The sequence below is a fragment of the Sinocyclocheilus anshuiensis genome, unplaced genomic scaffold, assembly GCF_001515605.1.
Source record: "Sinocyclocheilus anshuiensis isolate Anshui unplaced genomic scaffold, SAMN03320099.WGS_v1.1 scaffold2786, whole genome shotgun sequence".
In the NCBI taxonomy this organism is placed as follows: Eukaryota; Metazoa; Chordata; class Actinopteri; order Cypriniformes; family Cyprinidae; genus Sinocyclocheilus; species Sinocyclocheilus anshuiensis.
Genome location: NW_015548182.1, coordinates 86,086 through 101,682, shown reverse-complemented (window position 1 = coordinate 101,682; position 15,597 = coordinate 86,086). Strand labels below are relative to the sequence as shown.

General features: G+C 38.6%; 1 pseudogene; it reads left to right on the top strand.

Annotated features, from left to right (window-relative positions):
* Window positions 1-15,597, top strand: part of LOC107704820 (lactase-phlorizin hydrolase-like) — a 36,419-nt pseudogene that overhangs the window by 1,584 nt on the left and 19,238 nt on the right.

The window sequence follows — 15,597 nt, the reverse complement described above, 5'->3', positions numbered from 1 at the left end:
TGGAAAATACTAAGACAGTCTCACATCAGAAATCAGCTTCTGCATTCTCATACCAAAAGGTCTGGGAGAAATTCAGAAGTCAAACGGAAGCTGAGCGTGATCAGTTCTTGAGTGGCTCGTTCCCAGTTCATTTTGACTGGTCCATCTCCAGTGAGAGTTTCAAAGTGGAGGGTGGATGGACTGAACACGGGAAGGGCGAGACCATATGGGACCGATTTAGCCATGAGGGTCATGTCTTTGAAAACCAGACCACTGATTTGGCCTGTGATAGTTATCACAAGGTGGACTATGATGTGTATCTGCTTAGGGGCATGATGGCACCTAATTATCAGTTCTCAATTTCTTGGGCTCGCATTTTTTCCACCGGACGCAAAGAAAGTTTGCTTGAAAAGGGTGTTGCTTATTATGACAAGATGATTGATACACTCCTACAATCCGGCATTGAGCCCACTGTTACCCTGCATCACTGGGACCTTCCCCAAGCTCTGCAGGACTCAGGCGGCTGGGAAAATTACTATGTTGTGGAAACTTTCAAAGAATTTTCTGATTTCTGCTTCTCACATTATGGAGACAGAGTCAAAACATGGATCACCTTCGGCAGCCCGTGGGTAGTGAGCAACTTGGGGTACGGAACAGGGGAACATCCCCCAAGAGTGAAAGACCCAATAATCGCATTTTACAAGGTGTGTCTGTCAATCTGAGAAATATTATTATAATATTTTTTTTTATTTTAGAAAGTGACAATTCTTTGTGTGCTTTTGCAGGTGACGCACAATATTATAAAATCTCATGCTGAAGCCTGGCATATTTATAATGATAATTACAGAAAACTGCAGGGTGGAAAAGTGGGTATTGCTCTTAACTCTGATTGGTCAGAGCCGAGGAATCCCTCAAGTGATCAGGATGTAGCAGCAGCTGAGCGTTATCTAAACTTCATGCTGAAGGAACAAATTAAGAAAAATAAAGATTTATGTGGTAAAGAGCTGGCAAGACTCCCTGTCTTCACTGTTCCGTGGGGCCTTTGCAGATTTTTTAACTACATCTCTTTTGAGTACTTGTCCTTCACAAAGGTGCCCATCTACATCACATGAAATGGAATGCTAACTGAATACAGTGGTGATGTGTTCAATGACACTGAGCGTGTTGACTATCTCAAAGCCTACATTAATGAGGCAATGAAAGGTAAGCATCTTAGGAAAACTGGTCAGTGTATGTGAAATCAGAGAGTTGGTGACCTAAACCTATGGTCTATAATGTACTTGCCGATTCTAATATTTTTATATTTGAAGTATTCATTATTTCCAGGTAAAAAAAAATTGATCTAAGAAGCTATAGAATCAGAATCAGAATCAGAATGAGCTTTATTGCCAAGTGTGCTTACGCACACAAGGAATTTGTCTTGGTGATAGAAGCTTCCAGTGCACAGACAGGATGACAAGTGACAAGACACAGATAACAAAAATAAACAAGTGATTGAAAATAAATATGTGAAAAACGATAGACAATAGACAAGAGTCAACAGACAATATAATGTATGTACATATGTGCTATATACAAATGATGCAAGGGAATTTGAATATATGTAAGGTATGTTAAATAGATAACATATGTATAATAAATATAAGTATGGGTAGTGGGTATTGCACATGTTTTATTGCACGGGGTGGGGGGGCATTTAACTGTTCGTGAGGTAGATGGCCTGAGGGAAGAAGCTTTTCCTATGTCTGGCTGTTTTGGTGCTCACTGCTCTGTAGCTCCGACCAGACGGCAACAGTTCGAATAGGAAGTGGGCTGGGTGTGAGGGGTCCAGAATGATTTTCCTAGCCCTTTTACTCACTCTGGATGAGTACAGTTCTTGGAGGATAGGGAGGGTTGTACCAATGATTCACTCAGCAGTCCGAACTATCCTCTGTAGTCTTCTAAGGTCAGTTTTGGTAGCTGAGCTGAACCAGACAATTTTTGAAGTGCAGAGGACAGATTCAATGATTGCCGAGTATAACTGTTTCAGCAGCTCCTGTGGCAGGTGGAACTTCCTCAGCTGGCGAAGGAAGTACAGCCTCTGCTGGGCCTTTTTGACAATAGGGTCAATATGATTGTCCCACTTCAGGTCCTATTGTGGTGCCCAGGAACCTGAATGACTCCACTGTCGTTACAGTGCTGTCCACGATGGTGAGTGGGGGGAGTGCAGGGAGGTTTCTCCTGAAGTCCACTATCATCTCCACTGTTTTGAGCGTGTTGAGCTCCAGGTTGTTGTGACTGTACCAAACAGCTAGCTCTTTAACCTCCTGTCTGTAAGTAGACTTATCTCCGTCCTTGATGAGGCCGATGACTGTAGTGTTGTCTGCAAACTTCGGGAGCTTGACAGAGAGGTCTTTAGAGGTGCAGTCATTGGTATACAGGGAGAAAAGCAGTGGGGAGAGAACACATCCCTGAGGAGCGCCAGTGCTGATGGTGCGGCTGTTGGATGTGAATTTACCAATTCTCACTCGCTGTTGCCTATCTGTCAGAAAACTGGTGATCCATTGACGGATAGAGCTAGGAACAGAGAGCTGGGTTAGTTTGGTTTGGAGGAGTGTTGGGATGATGGTGTTGAAGGCCGAACTGAAGTCCACGAACAGGATCCTCACATAAGTCCCTTTTTTGTCCAGATGTTGCAGGATGAAGTGCAGCCCCATGCTGACTGCATAATCAACAGACCTATTTGCTCGGTAAGCAAACTGCAGGAGGTCCAGTGATGTCCTTCAGATAAGCCAAATCCAATTTTTCAAATGCCTTCTGACCACAGACGTTAAAGCAACAGATCTGTAGTCATTAAGTCCAGTAATTTTGGGTTTCTTTGGGACGGGGATTATGGTGGAGTGTTTGAAGCAGGAAGGGACTTCGCACAGCTCCAGTGATCTGTTGAAGATCTGTGAGAAGATGGGGGCCAGCTGGTCGGCATAGGTTTTCAGACAGGCTGGTGTGACACCGTCTGGGCCTAGTGCCTTTCTTCTCTTGTTCTTTCTGAAGACCTTACGCACATCGTCTTCACTGATCTGAAGTGCAGGTGTGGGGGAGAGGGGGGTAACTGGAGGTGTTAATGGTTGTGTAGAGAGATGTTCAAAGCAGGTGTGAGGTGTGAGACCGGTTTCGAACCTACAATAAAACTCGTTCAGGTCTTCAGCAAGTCGTTGATTCACCTCAGTGCTGGGGGATGGTGTCTTGTAGTTTGTAATGTCTTTCAGGCCTTTCCACACTGAAGCCGTGTCATTGGAAGAGAACTGGTATTCTAGCTTTTTAGCGTAGTTCCTCTTAGCCACTCTAGCTCTAATAAGGTATGTGATCTTAAAAATGATTGTTGGCAATACTTTCATATCATGATAGCCTGGGACAAACTTCTATTTTTGCAGAAATAATGAATACTGCAGGGGGTTGAAAATATATGAAAATGCTGAATCTGCAATAATCATACAGACCTTTGTTTTAGGTAGCCAAAAACAAAGAGCAAGCCATGAAGAAAATGAGGGAAGCCATAGCCTTACGAGATTTGAGACGGACATTAACACAATCTTCTACCAATGTAACAAAATATTTGCCAAACCTTAACATCAGGCTATGTAATAAAAGATCACTATCTAAAGTTAATTAAATACATACACTTTGTTGTTAGTAGTAGTAACTACAAACAGGGGCGTAGCAGCCATTTTAAAAGTGTGGGGGGGCAGCTGTCAGGTGATGTGACCCTCAACGGCCAAACAAATTATGTACATAATGTACAAAGTACATTCATGTTCAAATAATAAATTCTATATAGAATACTAATTGGCGTGTTTTAGAGGACCCTAATGGCAATTTTGGGAACATGCCATGATAGCTTACAGGAAGCAAGACAGCTTACAGAGACCTATTTTTTGTGATATCAGACTGAAAAACACTAACTTTAACCCTAATTTAAAAATAACTGCAGGATTTGGGACTTTTAGACCACTGTGGACATCTATACTTTATTGTTATTAAATAAAGATATTTTATGCACAATATTTCAGTTACACTACACTTAAACAATAACTTTTATCCTAATTCTTAACAGTTGGACAAAAATAAAAGTGTCTTTAAAAACTATTGGAACACACTGCCTTTACCTATACAACAAATTTTATTTAACAATTTGAACATAAAATGAAAATATATATATTAATGTTTAATTCCTTAAAACATTGGCAAGTAGTCCCAGTTTAAAAAAAACACTGCCTTAAAATAATTATCTTCTTTCAAGTTCTCACCTGTATAGATTCTGGAGAGGTCGAGCAACTGTCCTCCCATCTCTCTCTGTCAGTGACAGACCAGTTAAAGTTAAGAACATAGCTGTAATGAATGAAAGTACTAAAATATGATAAAGTATGATGAGATATAAGTATTCGGCGCAAAACAGTCCAAAGCGACTTACAAATAGGAGAGCATATAACACACACTGGATCCAGCGCAAGGTCAGATGCCTCATTCTTAACGGGTTCTTTTGTCGCATCACTCGCATCCGGTGTAGATGCGGTGTAGATGTAGATGCCCCGTTAGATCAAATAATAACGTAGAAATTTGATTGCGTGATTTGTGTCATCGTGACATAACACATACTTAGCAGTGTGTGAAAAAGGATGTAATCATCTGCTTTTTTCTGGGGTGCATTTTACCCCCAAACCGCCCAAAGAGCAAAGTGAAATCGCGAGAGCAACAGCAGATTTGAAGCTCATGACAGACGCGCCCAAAAGATGATTCGCCTTGTGATTGGCTGAATGTTAGTTCACTCAAATCTAAATAAACTAATCAGAGAACATGGGCGGAAATTTCAAAATATCGGTGGTGGGTAAAAACAAAGTGCGAGGGACAGACCCCCCCACCATCCCCCGCGGCTGCTACGCCCCTGACTACAAACTACTACACTTTCTGTCCAAACAGCTGTGCTTTTAGATAAAATTGACATCCAGTGGTTTACAGTCCAGTCTCTAATGGATGGATTTGAGGGTCCTCAAGGCTACAGTCAATGATTTGGATTGCACTATGTGGACTTTGAAGATCCTGACAGACAGAGAACCCCCAAAGCATCAACATATTACTATTCGAAAGTGATTGAGAAAAAAGGATTTCCTGATACTAAAGCAAGTGCTAAGATGCAAATATATGGAAATAAAATTGAGATCACAAGATTCCCTAGTCTGCCTCCTTCTGAAGTTCCTTCAAAATCCAAGGTTGTTTGGGAAAAGTTCTCCCCTCAGACCAAGTTTGAGAGACAGCTTTATCACTATGGTGCATTTCCAGAGAAATTCCATTGGGGTGTCTGACTTATTCTAAAATGACAAAATGTACTGCAGAGCATTTTACATCCAGTAGAGGGCGTAGCATATATGGTGTAGCATAATGACTGTGGGCTATCCAGGCTACTAACAATATAGCTTATAATTGGCAAAGTGAAGGCTCAAGACAATGCAAGAAAGGATGATAGCCAGAATCACAAACGATACAAGTCTGTTAAAAGTATGGTAGAGGTAAAGTGATTATCTGGCAATATCTGTGAATAGCTTAGACCGAAGCTATTCACAGATATTGCCAGATAATCACTTTACCTTTACCATACTTTTCCAATATCTGAATCTATTCCTGGTCTATTCATATTAGACACAACAGGACTATGTAAACTCTAATGCCATGACAAGATGCGCATACGTCCATCTCGCGCATGTGCAGTCTTCTGCCATCTTCACCCATTAGCCGCTCTTCCACTGGCCAGTGCGAGCTGGGACTTACAGCGAGCCGGGTGGGGTTATTAGCCTCGGACCTCGATCAGAGAGGCCGAAATCATGCCGATGCCGCGTTTCCACTGTCGGGCCAGTAGCCTCACGGCACTCCTGTAAAACCCGCCCTAAACACGCCTTCACTGGACTACGTCACACAATACAAAGTTCCACCAGCGAGAGGGAGATGAATGAAATAAATCGCTAAACAAATATATCAGAAGCTGTCATTTAGTATTTATTTACAAACTAGGACACCACACGCAGCTATTGACTGACCACGAACAGGAAATAGAACTTACTATTACATTTTTGATTCTTTAATGTCTCGCGGTCTTGTTGTTTTTTTTCTTTCTTTTTTCTTTGAACAATTCAATTTTGGTCTAAAAGTGTGTTGTAACGCATGCGTTACTGAACATGTACCGAGTAAAATATTACTGAAAATTTATTAGTTATGCCTTACACTACTGCGTTACAGCAAAAAGTAATCAGTTACTGTAATGCATTACTTTTGTAATGCGTTACTCCCAACACTGAAATTAACCCTACAATGTTGCACTGTACGGTTATGGCCATGGAACCTTCGCACCAGGTATTTGTATTGAAAATTATCGTTTTGCTTTTTGTAAATAAGATTTTACTTATCAGTTTCAGTGTTAACAGTTAAGTTCTTGATGCTCTATTTCTGTCCAGGTCTAATGTTAATCCCGGCACTGCACCATATATTGTGGCACACAACCTCATCAAGGCTCATGCTAAGGCCTGGCATGTGTATAATGACAAGTATCGTGCAAAACAAGGTGGCATTGTTGGCATCACATTATTCTCTCACTGGGCGGAGCCAAGAAGAAACCCATACAAACAGGAAGACGTGGGTGCTGCCATGCGTATAGTTCAGGTAAAGTTTTGTAGTTCAACCATTTTCTGCATCCATGACAGTGTTGTTATCATTAACTAAAACTAAAAAAAAAATGACATTAATTGAAATAAATTAAACTTTAACAAGACATAAAAGGGAATATAAAAAACTATTTTATTTCAGTTTTTTTTAATTACTAAAACTTCAACTTAAATAAAAATGATTTTTAGTGTTCAATGGAGATTACAGCGATTTAATGAAGAACATAATTCGAGAGAGAAGTTTAGCGGCTGCCCCAAACATCACATGTTTGATAAGAGTCCTGGCCTGAACACATCTCAAGGCCAATATTCAGACATAATCATAGAGCCACCTATTGGCAACAGGATATCTCATGCTTTACACTAACTCAAACATACCATGCTCAATCTGCACCAGACTTCATATGTTTGATAAAAGTTACGGCCTGAAGACATCTACATGCCAATATTTAGTTACAGTCATAGTCATGGCAGAAGAAAGTTTGGCACATATAAATTGACTTTGACATGCTCCTCCTATATTTACCACTTTAAAAGCATATTGCCCACCATTCACTGTTTTCATAAAGCCACCAGGTGGCGGTGAGCCCGGGTGCGAGGGCCCTTTCATCGCTGCTTGCAGCTTTAATTTGAAATTGAGATTTATACATCTTCTGAAATCTGAATAAATAAGCTTTCCATTGATTGATGTATGGTTTGTTAGGATGGACAATATTTGGCTGAAATGCATCTGATGGTGCAAAAAAATCTAAATATTGAGAAAATCGCCTATAAAGTTGTCCAAATGAAGTCCTTAGCAATGTATATTACTAATCAAAAACTAAGTTTTGATATATTTACGGTAGGAAATTTACAAGATATCTTAATGGAACATGATCTTTACTTCATATCCTAATGATTTTTGGCATAAAATAAAAATCAGTCATTTTGACCCATACAATGTATTGTTGGCTATTGCTACAAATATACCCATTCTACTTATGACTGGTTTTGTGGTCCAGGTTCACATATGATCTTTTTTATGAGGAATTAAAATTTTTGTATTCAAATGCTTATGAATGCTTTTGCATTTTACATCTAACAGGCTTCCAGAATTTACCCCTTCAGAAGTAGCGAGGATTAAGGGAACGAATCCACTACTATGAAAACTATATCAATCAGGCCCTGAAAGGTAAAGAGTTTTATGCGCTTCAGAGGAATCACACTGGACAGCGTTAACAGTACATTGCTGTGATGTTTTCATGCATTTTTTGTATTATTGTTTGTTTTCAATTTTAGACTTTTGGTAAAAATTCATTGTGCTAATTGAATAAAATGTTATGTTATTCTTTAGCGTATTTGCTGGATGGTGTGGACATCCGTCGCTACGCTGCCTGGTCACTAATTGACAATCTGGAATGGGCAATGGGTTATGATGAAAGATTTGGTATTTTCTATGTAAATCGATCAGATCCAACTTTAGCACGTATTCATAAGAAATCTGTCTGGCACTATGCTACAATAACCAACTGCAATGGTTTCATAAGCCCAGGAGAAAGTCCACATGAATGTCAGATCACAGCTATGCTGATGATACCCAGATTTACCTAGCCTTATTGCCAAATGACTACAGCTCCATTGACTCCCTCTGCCAGTGATTCTGGAGACAGACCTTAGTTTCAGTAGTCATGTCAAAGCAGTAACTAAATCAGCATACTATCATCTCAAAAGCATTGCAAGAATTAGATGTTTTGTTTCCAGTCAAGACTTGGAGAAACTTGTTCATGCCTTTATCACCAGTAGGGTGGACTATTGTAATGGTCTCCTCACCGGCCTTCCCAAGACCATTAGACAGCTGCAGCTCATCCACTGAATATAAACCTAACAGACCACTCAGATCATTAGGATCGAGTCAGTTAGAAATACCAAGGGTTCACACAAAACTATCTACCTATCTGTCTGTCTGTCTGTCTGTCTGTCTATCTGTCTGTCCATACATCCAGCTCTCATCTTGTTTACAGGATCTACACATCCACCTCCATTGGTCAGTTTATTGGGTTTGGAAGTTTCAGGTCCTGATGCTGAACTGGCTCTCAGTGTCCTCTTCAGTCTCACCATTACTGCGGCAGTCGCTGTTGTCCTCTTGGTGTATGAACTTGCATGAATGCAAGACATTCAAGAAGCAAAAACGTCATGTAGAAGAACACATTGACCTTGAGATAAAAGACAAGTTCTGAATCTAATACCTGCTTAACCAATTAAACAGCAAGTAAACAAAAAGAATGAGTTCAGTGTTACAGGTATGAAGTATTATGAAGTATGAAGGCATGAAGTAGATTGTGTACAACAGGTTTATCAGCAAAGTTTTGATTATGTTGATTATTTATAGGCTCTATTAATTTTTGTATTAAATATTATACAGGCGGCTAACGTGTTCATAAATAGACAATATATTTATTGTTTAACAGAATGTTATGAGAGAGTATAATTTTGCCAAACAAGCATTCTGTTTTCAATCGATTTATATCCCCAAAGGGACAGCATATCATGGGGGATACAGAAATTAAAATCAAAAATAAAAGTCATGTTTTTTTTAAATTTCACTTCATGAATTTGAATTATTTGTGTCTTAATAAGATGTGTAGAGAATATGCTTTTGCCAACCTAGGGAGGTGAAATAGTTTAGTGATGGGTACTCACATCAGCAATGACATTATGATTCAGTATGATTTTTGTACTTTCTGTATTATCAACACGAGGAAGACATAAGTGTAATAAAATATATTGTATTAACAAAAGATAGACAAGAGTAATCAACAACTACTAAATGAATACCATAAATGAAAAAGGAATAAAGTGCATAAGATGCATAAAATGCAAGTGATTCAGTTGGGTGTTGCTATGGCAGAGTTATGTTTTCTTCTCAGAAGAAAAACTGAAACAAACAATTTTAAGCTTCAAACAAATAAATAGAGAGATTATTTGTTATCAACCGATAACAGCTATATCAGCTATATTAGAAAATCATATACTGATAATATAAAACAGTGCCAAGGTCTCCAGAAGAGGTTTGGATAAGTGATATTTACAGTACGTTCTCTGTGGTCGAGTGAGCAGTCCGGTGGCGGTGACTTCTTCCACTGGTTGTGCTGGTAGCAATGTAGTGGGGAAAGGTGCAGGAATCTGTTTGAACAGCCTTGAACACGAAGCGCTGTAGGATGATGAGCTCCTGGAGCACCAAAGGGTCCCAAAATCTGGAACACAACCGTGGCTCTGGAGTAGGTGCAGAAGGTTCTTAGCCTGGAACACAGAGACGAAAGTATCTTGAAGTGAAGGTTTGCTCGCTGGAGCTTAACCTTGTTGCAAATATCTATATGTCTTCTGCCTCTCTGGGCTAGAGACTCAGAACTTGGTCAATCCGCTTTGTCTCTCTAGAATGGAGACTCAGGACATGCTGCATCTGTTGTTGTCTCGCTGGACAAAGACTCTGAACGTAGAGTATCTCTTTCCTCACAGGCTGGAGGCTCAGATCGTGGTCGTATCTGTTGCTGCCTCAAAAGCTGGAGACTCAGAACTTGGTTTCTGTTATTTCCTCTTCCCTCACGGGCCAGAAGTTCAGATCATTGGTGTTTCAGATACTGTCTCTCTAGATGGTAACTCAGAACTCAGAACTTCGGTGATCTGTTAGTGTCTCACTGGACATGCCGGAGTATGTGTATCTGCTATTGTGGGAAGTCGTGGCCTAATGGTTAGAGAGTTGGACTTGTAACCCAAAGGTTGCGAGTTTGAGTCTCAGGTCCGGCAGGGATTGTAGGTGGGGGGAGTGAATGTACAGCGCTCTCTCCACCTTCAATACCACGACTGAGGTGCCCTTGAGCAAGGCATAAATGGCTGCCCACTGCTCCATGTGTGTGTTCACTGCTGTGTGTGTGCATTTAGGATGGGTTAAATGCAGAGCACTAATTCCTAGTATGGGTAACCATACTTGGCCACGTCACATCACTTTCTTACCCTTGCAAGCCAGAGTCTCAGAACGTTGAATGTATATGCCATTGCCTCTCCCCTTACAGGACTGAGACTCAGAACAAGTAGTGTCTTTTGAAAGGGTAAATGTATCCCTTTCCGATTAGGAGGAGATTGCAATTTGGAGCATGTCCATTTCTGTGCTGTGATTGGCCGTTTCCATCAGAGCGGGGAATATGGTGTGGTCCACCCTTCTTTCCTCTTGTGAAACTTATTTGCATAGTCCAAACACAAATTTAGAAAAGCGTCACTTAAGTTTTACCGATGCATTATTCACTTACCAAACCACAACCAGAATACCTTTGGCAATGTTATGAACACATAGAGTCTAAAACGATGGAAAAAGATCAAACTGTCATGCATGCATTCATTTGTCCATTAACAGCTGAGTTTGTGTAAGATGTTGCACTACACATCGCTGTCACCGGGAATACATATTTCTCTGAATAAGTATAAGATGGGTGTGTTGTAGTTTGCATTAGTTTAAGGTTTGAAAACATAGTTATGAATGGATTTAGATGGATCTCTGTGATCTCTCTTTGTTTCACCCACTGCTGCTGCATCCTGGAGGTCCTAAGGAAATTTTATGATGGTCACAGGCCAAAACAATAGGAATCCGTGGGTGGGTGAAGGGCAGAAACTGTCCTTCCCAGGCTTGGTACCAGAAGCCTGTCTTCTTGCGATCTAAGAGGTGTCTGGCTGTTTTCCTAGCATCTAGTCCTAGTTTGCTTATGTTAATCCACCAAGATCCAATAAACTGGGCCCTGGAATGTGCTGGTCACTACAGATGGAAAATAGCAAAAAATTAATTTTCTTATGTCTCTTTACGGTCTTGCCCTTTTTAGGGTTAACAACTATAATTTACTATGATGTCAATGCATAGTGACCCCTGTGTGACATTGTATTAAAGCCTTGCATACATGCACATCAAGATAACAGGTATGATAAAAAAAAAGTACAGATTTGATATATTTGCTTATTCAGATAATGCAGCATAATTGCAGATTTATATAACAAATACAGTTTCTCTCAAGGCAAAGTTCACTGAAAACCGATTTTCACTATAAGATTGCTTTGACTGGTTAAATTTACCAACATTACACTTGTGTTGAAAGGAATGATGGAATGACCTGCAAAACTCAATCTGAGCAGTCCTTAGCCATCTTCAAGAAATGGCTAAAAACACATCTCTTCCATCTTTACTTGACCCTCTAACTCTAGCACTCTATATTCTAATTCTATTTTATCTATTTGTTTTCTTTTTTGGTAACACTTTATAATAGCTTTCATTAATAAATCATTAACAAACATTATGTAATGCTTAACTGATCGTTAGTTAATATACTGTATATTCACATATCTAGAAACGTGAAATAATGTGCTTGTTAATGTTTACTAATAAATGTATTAAACATTACCTAATAATTAACATTTCATGTCAATTAAAATGCTTTCAAATGTCATTAAACTTCTAATTCATATGATCATGCACATCTTGAAAATCTACAAATGACTTTAAGAGATGTTATACGATGATTAAAAGCTTTTGTTAATGCACAACACTTTTGCTGCTGTTGAGGTGTAACTAGACTTAACTAGCCACCCTTTACACAAACGTTGTTACAGTAGCTAAAAGTCCAGTGCCAATAAAGATACTAAAAAATTAGTAAATGTTTATAAACATTTACAAATGATGAATAGTCTCAACTATAGTTTGGGTACTGCAAAAACATAAACAAATTATTAATAAATGATTTGTAAAGATGTGAAAATAGGGTAAATTCCGGTCATTTTGGACACTTTTTGCCATCAAAATGACTGCTCATGAAGGTACTAATGATTAGTAAATGTTTATACACATTTACAATTGATGAATAGTTTCCATTTTAGATTGGGTATTGCAAAAACATTAACAAATAATTAATAAATTATTTAAGATGTGCAAATAGTAGAAGTCTACACAACAAACAAAGACCAAATACACAAAAAATTATTCATTGAATTTACTAAATTTTTTAAGTTAAGTGGTTACAATCAGTTTATTTTAGCTACATTTAAATAAATACATTTAGTTGACTAACTTTCAAAAAAAAAAGTATTAAATGTAACTAAAATAAATTGTTTGCAACCACTTACCTTACCAGTATAGTTTTTTTTTCAGTGTATATGACCTTTACAGACCGTGATTATGAGTTAATGAATATATTAAAATGAATAGTTTGTGAAGTGCTTAAAATTAATAATTAAGCTATATTTTCATAACATTTGTAAATGTAAAAATTAGCATTAGCTAATATGTGAACTGAAGTTTCATGACACTTGTAAGCATTCAACAGTACATTAACAAATAAACTTGTAATCATTGTGTAATTTCTGTTAAAATCATTTGTAGAAACGCATTGAATGTTTAACGACATTTGTAAACATTAACTAATGATCCGTTAAGCATTATATAATGTTTGTTACTTATTTATTAATGAAGCTTTTAATCATTGTAAACCATCTGTCAAAATCATTTGAAGATTTTTTTTTAAAAATGCATGATCATATGAATTGAAAGTTTAATGACATTTGCAACCATTTCAATTTCAATTCTTTAATGTGCGCATTGTTAGTAAATAACCCACAGAATTTTCCCCTCCCATCGGCGCTTTTATGGAATTGTGCTCTAATGCCAATTTGCCCTGTTTAGTAAATCTGTCCGTAAGTTCATTAAAATGACTTAACATATAGTTAGGTCCATATATATTTTGGACACAGGCACAACTGTTATTATTTTAGCTGCTGACCAAAACATATTCAAGTTACAGTAAAAAAAATTAACTTAAATTATTTTAGCAAATGGCTGCAATATAACAAAGAGTGAAAAATGTAAGGGGGTCTGAATACTTTCCGTACCCACTGTATAATGAATATTGGCTTAAAGTGCACACTCTGTGCTTTAATTTGAGGGTATTCTCATCAAAATTGGAGGAAAGGTTAAGGAATTACAGCTCATTAATATGTACCTTCCCCCTTTTTCAAGAGACCATAACTAATTGGACAATTGACTCGAAAGCTGTTTCATGGACAGGCGTGGGCTATTCTTTCGTTATTTCTACATCAATTAAGCAGGTAAAAGGTCTGGGGTTGATTCTAAGTGTGTGATTTGACTTTGGAAGCTGTTGCTGTGAACCCACATAATGCGGTCAAATGATCTCTCCATACAAGTGAAACAGACAATTATGAGGCTTCAAAAACAAAACAAATCCATTAGAGAGATAGCAGGAACATTAGGAGTGGCCAAATCAACAGTTTGGTACATTCTGAGAAAAAAAGAACGCACTGGTGAGCTCCGCAACATAAAAAGGACTGGACGTCCACAGAGGACAACAGTGGTGGATGTTCGGAGAATCCTCTCCATGGTAAAGAAAAACCCTTTCACAACATCCAGCCAAGTGAAGAACACTCTCCAGGAGGTAGACGTGTCACTGTCAAAATCTACAATCAAAAGAAGACTTCATGAGAGCAAATACAGAGGGTTCACCACAAGGTGCAAACAATGCCAGATTAGACTTTGCCAAAAAGACATCTAAAAAAGCCAGACCACTTCTGGAAAAGCATTCTTTGGACGGCTGAAATTAAGATCAACCTGTACCAGAATGACTGGAAGAAAAAAAGTATGATGAAGGCTTGGAACAGCTCATGATCCAAAGCTTACAACATCATCTGTGAAACATGGTGGAGCAGTGGGATTGCATGAGCGTGAATGGCTTCCAGTGGCACTGGGTTAATGGTGTTTATTGATGACGTGACAAAGTGACAGAAGCAGCCGGAAGAATTCTGAAGTGTATAGGGATATACTCTCTGCCCAGATTCAGTCAAATGGAGCAAAGTTGATTGGGCGGCGCTTCATAGTACAAATGGACGATGACCCAAAACATACAGCAAAAGCAACCCAGGAGTTTTTGAAGGTTAAAAAGTGGAATATTCTGCAATGGCCAAGTCAATCTCCTGATCTCAACCCGATTGATCATGCATTTCACTCGCCGAAGAGAAAATTAAAGGCAGAAAGACCCACAAACAAACATCAACTGAAGTCAGCTGCAGTAAAGGCCTGGCAAAGCATCACAAAGGATGAAACCCAGTCTTTGGTGATATTCATGAGTTCCAGACCTAAGGCAGTCATTGCCTGCAAAGGATATATATATATATTCTCATCGTGATAGATGATAAGATGATAAAGGGAATTTGGCCTTTGTGTTCCTTCATATTTATATTCATGTGAAACAGGAAGTCATGGTTGGATAATTTCATGTGATTTTGTTGAAAATTTAGATTTTTATGATTTTTTATTTATTTTAATTTATTTATTTTTTATTTTTGAAAGATCAAAAGGATAAACAATACAGATTTATTTTCAAAAACTTTGATCATATTTTCTTAGGGTGCCAATATAATTCTGACTATGACCATGGCTTTATGGATAATATGGATAATTATGGATAAATTATAATAATAAAAATATCGCAAAACTGATAACAACAGCTGATTGCAAGAATTTATGCAAGAATTCATTGCAAAGATGCATTCCTTCTCTTTTATCTGACAGCTGATGTGTGCAGTTTACTTTGCTTGCTTTAAAAAAGTTTTCAGTTTTCTTGTTCAGTAACATTTTTGTTGTTGTTGTTGTTGTTTTATTGCAGTCTTTATTGCAGTGAAAACGTCTCAGGTTACGTATGTAACCATGGTTCCCTCTAGGGGTCGCTATGGGGAACGCCGTGTGGCCGGCGACAGCCATGATGTCACTACCGGTGCGACTATAGTATAAATAGGTGCCGGGAGAACACATCATCCACTTCTTCGTCTGAAGCTTGCGTCCGAAGCATGGCAAGAAACCTAGAGGACGCAGTGTCTCGTTCCCTACTCAGGGAACCATGGTTACATACGT